The sequence below is a fragment of the Periplaneta americana genome, chromosome 5 (genome assembly GCF_040183065.1).
Source record: "Periplaneta americana isolate PAMFEO1 chromosome 5, P.americana_PAMFEO1_priV1, whole genome shotgun sequence".
Lineage (NCBI taxonomy): Eukaryota > Metazoa > Arthropoda > Insecta > Blattodea > Blattidae > Periplaneta > Periplaneta americana.
In genome coordinates, this window is record NC_091121.1 from 94564811 (window position 1) to 94571331 (window position 6521).

The following is a 6521-nucleotide window of genomic DNA, read 5'->3' on the forward strand; positions in this document are numbered from 1 at the left end:
ATTTACCGGTATCCTTAACATCAGTTGCCTAGTAACAGTCTGAATTGAACATTGCTTTTCATTTAGAACATCGTATGAAATTAATTATGTTGTGCATTACATTTAAGTTTGTAGTAAAATCTATTTTGAATTTTCACCTTATATTTGTAACAGAATTCTAATTTCTACCATAAGCTAAAACCATACATATCTGATGTAATCATCATTGCCATCTTGATGTCATCACTACCATTATCACAGCTGTTGTCACCATCCACTACGACATGAAATGGCCCATTATCACCTCAGCCAACACGATAGTGACAGTAACTACAACTAAGATCATGGTTATAAATAAGACCACTAGTTTATTTATTTATTTTTGCAAATAATGCATACAACAAATCCGTAAATATTACACACGATTTTTATGTTGTTCATTGATTATTCCTCTTTCCCTTTGTATTCTTTCTGGCTTAAACTGTCGTAATTTTAAAAAGAGGTTTGGAAGTACACATTAAATCTAATATCACATAAATGTAATTTTTTTTATACTTGACTATATTTATTAATTTTTTTTAATACCAATCACACTAGGAAGCAGGCAACTAGACTACATGACTGAATACATCTACCTCAGCCAACTAATGTCCTTTCACAACAGACGACAACGATATTAAAACAAGAATCGGAAATGCATGGAAGAGATTTTGGAGCTTCAGTTTCATTCTGACAGATAAGACTTTCAATTTAAAATTAAGAAGCAGAGTCATGAACAGCTGCATCCTTCCAGTTCTCCTATATGAAGCACAGACATGGTCTCTAACAGAAAGAAAGCGGGACATGTTCAGAAAGTGCCAACGAAAAATGGAGAGGAAGATGCTGAACATCACACTCAGGTACAGACTACGCAACGAAGACATAAGGAGCCAAACACACCTCAAAGACAGCAGAAACGGCAAACAAGCTGAAGAAGAAATGGGCAGGACACAAGATGCGACTCAACGCAAACCGGTGGACACATCCTTATGACATGGGATCCAAGGATTGGCAAACGCAATGCTGAAAGACAGAAGACAAGGTGGGCAGACGAACTTAGATCAAGATTCGGCCATCTATGGTCAAGAACAGGGAAAGACCAACAACAATGGAAACTAATCACAAAGTGACTTGCATCCCAAACAGTGACTAGTGAACAGTGGATCCTTCAGTGTTAACCCAGACAGCATCCCAAACTATTACATTACAAAAGTGACCATCATTCCCGGAGTGACTAACCAGGAACTGCTTGACAAGCCACCCTGCATAGTCAGGAGGCCCTTGTCCTTCACGGAATTTCGTGGCTAATTCTTAATTAATATTTATTTTGAACACAAAAAGAAGAAGAAAATTCACTTTACTCTTATATCTGCTAATCTGTCAATAGCAAATGGTCAAGTGAAATTCTAGAGACACTATTGATCTGGTAAGCATTGTACAATGCAGCATAGCATCTTTGAAGTGGGAAGTGCATGCACTGCACTGACAGTAACAAATTTAGTTTCATCATCTTTAAACCATGTGGCACTTCTGGCACTTTACCAACAATTTATGTATACAGCCAGTTAGTGACAGTTGGGTAATATGTAATCCTCCTGACCCATGAAGATTAGAATAAGTCATCTCCCCCTATGACGTAATATATTTATATGCTGGTAGATATCCGTAATGGCACAAATACTTCTCAAACCCTTGAACTTTCATTTACGTAAATTTGAATGTTGAAACTGACTTCTGTTCACTTGTTTCCTGCAGAAGATTATATATAACACACATTCTCATTTTTGTTAATAAAATGAACTACCGGTACCACCTGAGAAAATCTTTCAGAAATCTCTTTAAATTACACACGTGCTTACATATACAGAATGAACCGTAATTCACGCAAGGAAACAGCACAATGCTATGCCTTATTCAAAATTTGAGTCGAAATTACTCTTGCCAATATTTGGATCCAAGACTTTTTTTCCCGAAAAATTAACATTTAATATTCAGTGACATGGCAGTGCTTTGTAATAAAATCACTAAAAATTTGACTGTAAGTTCTCAGAGCTAATGCTAAAAACTAAGTAAGCTTGGTATAGATCTAGAATAATTATACTGTACTGTAGGTGAGAAAAATGTTAGGGACTTATGCAACTAGTAAGACTGGTCTGAAGCAGCAGCTCTTGAACAGTGGGAGGAGGTAGCTCTCATCTACACTGATGGATTTACAGACAATATGCTGCATTAGTATTGCTACCTACCAAATACCGGTACTATTATGAAGTGTTTATTCTCGTGACTCGTTCAAGCTATATTTTTTTAAATTGCAATTTCGTCGAAATTAGAACATATCTCTGCATGCTATTTTCAGTTCTACAAGATGCTAATCAGTTAAGTGGGACTTGTGGCTGAATTTTATAAATTTAATTTTAGAACATAGCTGTTTGCACTGTAGGTCGATGAATGAATACCATTTTTAGGCAAAATGCGTAAGCAGTGGATAAGTGTTGGACATCTTTAAAATGATTTAAATAAATTTACAAAAATATTGAAATCCTTTCCTATAGAAGTCACTAAATTGACTCTTTTTGAACTCGTGTAATAGGTGAACTATTAAAAGAATATACTTATTTAAATCAACTTCCAGGATATTTTAAAACTAAGCCTAAAGACGGAAAATGAAATACCAGTAACTTTTTTTTTTTGTAGATGTGATTTCTACAGTTCCAGTTTCTCTATGAAAGATTTAATATCAAACACAATCACTATACTTTGACCGTGGCTTTGCAGGCATAGATTCAGTTGGTTTAAGTTTGGTTTAAGCTCTGATCACATCTATATCAGATTAGCCATTCTTATGTTATGAAATGTCAACATAAAAAGAGAACAACTAGCAGAGCTTCTCTGTCGAAAAGGTATTTTTTGGTAATGACAGCTAGATGGAAGTACTGCTGTAAGCTATTACTCCTCTCAGTATTACCACAGTCTAATATATACAGTCGCGCAACTTCAACACTTTTTTTTTGCCAACATTCACGACACTAGCGCTCAAGCGGCAGGCAAGGCACTGGTCATAGGGTTGATACAGCCAGCACGTGCTTTAAAGGTATGCGAGATGTTATAATAACGTTTTAATCATGCGTCAGAATAAAGGCAATGTGTGCAATGACGAAAATTGCAGTAACAACAAATTTAAATCTCCGAATTTGTCGTTCTTCAGATTCCCTAAAAACCAAGAGAAAATCATAACTCAGTCATAACCTATAATCCACGCTGTAGGTAGCCTACATTTTGTGTTCTATAAAACATTTATTAGTTATCAGTTACCTATTTGTATGCCAGGATGGAGGGTTTAAATAAAAACAAAGTAAATACCCGTTACAGTATATTATTGTTTTGCAGAGATCATGTGCAAATGTGTAACCATTCCGATTTTGGATAATGTATCTACAGTTTTTAATGCAAGTAATTCCATAATTTTTGTATTCGTGTTTTTTTCTTTATATTCTTCAAAAGGTGAATGTTATATTGCATTCAAGTAGGGATTATAGTGTTAATTTTTTCAAGAATTCATGGCGTATTATAATCCTTTTGTAAAATATTCACTTCTTGAATAAATCCAGACTGTGTCGATAAATTTCTGATGTGTTGGTGTAGATTCATGTGGCAGACGTATTAAGTTCTCAAGAAATAAAAGAGCCTTTTTAAATTTAATATAAAAAGCAATTTTTTCTGTAATAATTTGCATGACTGTTATTGGTGTTGATTTTACATTACCAGTGATTATTTGAGCCGTTCAGAGCAGAAGTGGTATAAGTCAAAATTAGGTAATGAGGTTTAAAGTAAAAATTCTGTAAAATACAGCGCAAAGTAGCAATTAATATATCCTTCGTGCTAGTCACTGATTACTAATAGTTTAAATAAATTCAATATTAACTGCTACTTTGCGCTGTATTTTACAGAATGTTTACTTTAACCCTCATTACCCATTTTTGACTTACACCACTTCTGATCTGAAAATAAAATTAGGCCTACATTTTCAGAGTTAATTGAAGTTACAATTTTTTCAACAAAGTTGTGTATTCATTTGTTCTTACCTACGTCATAATAACAGTAAGTGCATGTAAATTACGTATTATATAGGTAGGATAAGTTAAAATTAAGCTTATGTGTGAAAACTGGAAATGTAAAGTGTGGTAAACTTTCCATAAAAATTTAAACCATAATATCAGCACTATTAGCGACTCAAAATAATAATAAAAAAAATTGAAAAATAATGAACTTCATAAATCAATGTCTGTCAAATTAAGGTTTAAATCTTCCCCTTTTTTATTTTTAAGTTTACCTCAGCGGCCGAGTTTACCCCAATTTGCGGTATGGAAAATAGTTAATTTCTCAGGAAATAGGGAGAGGAATTCACCACGCGATGTAGCCTACGAGATATGCCCTACAATTTTGACTCTTCTCACAGGAAATATAGAGTTCCAATGGTTTATAAATATATTTAGGAATGAATTGAATTAACCGTCCACGTACAAACAATTATATTATTTCAAACCATGATACGTGATCAGGGCCATGATTCAGTTGTAAGGAGCAGAAAGAATTACGTTTATTCCCAGCTTCTGAAACTTTTAGATTAACTGCATGTGAAATTCTTCCAGGATTCTAAAGTAGAATTAGTAAGAACCATATACACTTATTGTATAGCAAAAAAATATAAAATAAATTACGCAAAACCCGTTTTCTGATGTGTTATCGTATGTAGTGTGCACACTTTTAACTTGCCTGCCGCTAGAGGGCTACTGTCGCGCCAGCTGTCAAATGTTGGCATATTTTATACGTATGAGTTGCATTACTCCATGTAATTCGATCAGAATTATAACGTGCCTTCTTATGCAGTTGCTAGATGGCAGCATAGTGAAATTGAGATTGTATTATTAAAGGTATTTATTTTCCGATTATTAATTTACGTATAGGTTTTATTGTCACTACACTACCCAGTCACAGTCTACTATATACAGTCGCGAAGCTCAATATGTAGTAAAAATGCAAACATGGGTAGTTGCCCACCACTAGGATCGCTACTATCGCCTCATCATCGCAGATCTCTCTCCTAGCAGACGACAAAATATGTTACACTTTCGTTGTCGTGTTCTTTTGAAAAAATTAACATCTTGCTTCCATTATTGAAATATTAAATGCATAAAGTTAATTTATTATTTTAATGAAGTATATTAAATTCCACCATAAACTCGAAGATACCTGCAAGAAATAGGTTAATATTATTTTTGTTTGTGCAAAACGAACTGAAATTTACTTTAATCGCTTCACTCATTCAAGTTTATAGCGATAATTAACTATTAAACCAATAAATATTAATTTGCATTTCCCTTTACAACAATAATAATGTAAATATGAATTAATCGAGTAACTTACGTGTACCGGTACTTGTAGTGTAGGCTTACGTAACTAACAAAGTGGGATGAGGTTAAGCAATAATAATCACACCAGAATTGGAAATAAAACGTGATCAATAAATTTTATTGTAACAGACTTTTTCTACGTCTCTAGTAAAGTATCAAATAAAAATAACAACAAAATTAACAGCTATAATTAAAAACATATCCTTTGAAAAAAAAAAGTAGGCCTAAGCAATAATAATCCCACCAGAATTGAAAATAAAACGTGATCAATAAATTTCATTAAAACAAACTTAATTTTTCTACGTCTCTAGTAAAATATAATTATTCCAATTATTGTATTTTAGCCATTAACATTTTCATTACAACCAATAACGAACATTTCACAAGCATCAATGTGAAATACGCAACGAGCTAGCACTCGATGGAAATACGACACAGTCCAAAGTCGACCGTGGACAGTCTATTGTTTCTAGTTGCTAACCGCTTGGAGTGCTTTATCACGAGATTTGCAAAAAATCACCTCAAGCTTCGCGACTGTATGTAGTAGACTGTGACCCAGTCTTGAGTAATGATCTAATGAACTATTGAAGGTATCTTGATGCTGGGTCTTACATTTAAATCAAATACAACACTGTTTTTATCGAATGACCCTAATTGAATGAGAAGGAGAAAGTAGGAAGTACGAAGTTAAAAAGTATACAATGTTTATTGCGTCCTTGCAAGACTTCTTGGGACTCATCTTAACCTTTATGTGAGCTCCTAGCCTAAAGACCACTTGTCTCACTTTGGGCTAAGTGGTGTCCGTTAAATCAAGGATCTGCTGTATGACCCAATTGACTCTTAAGGGCATAATGTGGGGGAAGGGTATGTATTCTTACCAAGAGGAAAAAGGAAAGTATGTCCCTGGCTTAGATATTGGTTGGGGTGGGGCTTGTTTGCCATCCTCATTCTAAATATAAGTGATTCAGTTGCTGATGGCAACATCCATCGCACTTGATGCCAGACTAGTCAGGAAACTGAGTCCAGTCCTGTCAACCACTAACAGTACTAGATGAAGGTAACACAGATGGAATTACTGGTTCATAAATTTTA